General features: G+C 40.2%; 1 long non-coding RNA gene across 1 annotated transcript; it reads left to right on the top strand.

Moving 5' to 3' along the window:
• On the top strand, positions 1-459 carry LOC135803175 (uncharacterized). The gene is made up of 2 exons (XR_010550738.1): positions 1-140; positions 201-459. It is a non-coding gene; the product is annotated as an uncharacterized lncRNA (long non-coding RNA).
• The last annotated feature ends 623 nt before the right edge of the window (positions 460-1,082 follow it).

Genomic DNA, 1,082 nt, shown 5'->3' with positions numbered 1-1,082 from the left:
ATTGCGGTGAGCTCGGACGGTTCCCTCTTGGAAGGTAAACTTAATGGTGAAGTTGTTCTCGTCGATGTGAATTTTGCGGTTCAGGTGGATTTCAAGGCACTACAAATCAGTCTTAAGTCGTATTCTATTTCTAACATTGGGTAAAATGTTTTTCTTTTTTAATGTATGTTTGTATTTTAAATTTTATATTGAAATTGCAGTGCAATCAACATCGACTTTGAAGGTAGCATGCTCAACTGGGTTCTGCAAGGAGTTACTGATTATGTGACCACTCAACTAAAGGACGAAGTTATTGCAGTGGTAGAGGCCGTTTGCTCTTTTACTATGACCAGTATTTTTGACATTATCAATAAGGTGTTGGAGGGATTAACGCCGTAAAAAGCAATGCAAGAAGCTAAATTTCATCGAGTTTTGACATTTTTATTTTCTTGGTAAAAGAAATAAATTTAAATACACAAATATGTGTTCTACTTAGTTCTGCGCCGGTCGTTGGATGAGACGAACATGTTCCTTGTGGCGCCTATAGTTTCCTTTCTGCATGTCCTTGATCGAAATACCGCGATGCGGGTTGCGTGCGCAGTCTTATCGCATGTTGTCGCATGCGCTGGCAGCTCGTTCGACTTACGAGATGTACGCGGTGCACTCTGAGTAGTTGTTGAATGCTTTGCATCCGGCTATAGTTTTCTTGTTGAGTTTGTAAATTCAGTAAATCGCGGTACTATCGATCGTCTATCGACTGTATGTAGTGACGTGTTTAGTGCTTTATCAATGATCGAACATCATCGTCATTATGTCGTATTAAAGACTTAACAGTTTGTGATTTGTGTTTGTTATTTGATAGATTAAATTTGAAAGTCATGCGTCGTCTAGATTTGACTTATTGTATGCGCACTTTCGCATACTCACTGCCTCATAGACAATTTCGCACTGACACACATGCGCGCCACACCGTTTGGAACACTTTGTAAAGTGTTTTCAGATGGCGTAACGATGTAGGTTCACCTGGAAATATTCCAGCGAGAGGATTTTGTTTTGTTTCAACGGTGCGATAACGACGAGCGCACATTCCACACTTTCGACTT

The sequence above is a fragment of the Atheta coriaria genome, unplaced genomic scaffold, assembly GCF_025399875.1.
Source record: "Atheta coriaria isolate IRGN ID8LTWV9N9 unplaced genomic scaffold, Caltech_Dcor_3.1 scaffold5901_size1082, whole genome shotgun sequence".
Taxonomy (NCBI): domain Eukaryota; kingdom Metazoa; phylum Arthropoda; class Insecta; order Coleoptera; family Staphylinidae; genus Dalotia; species Dalotia coriaria.
The sequence above is the reverse complement of the archived record's forward strand: the minus strand, read 5'-3'. Positions and strand labels throughout refer to the sequence as shown.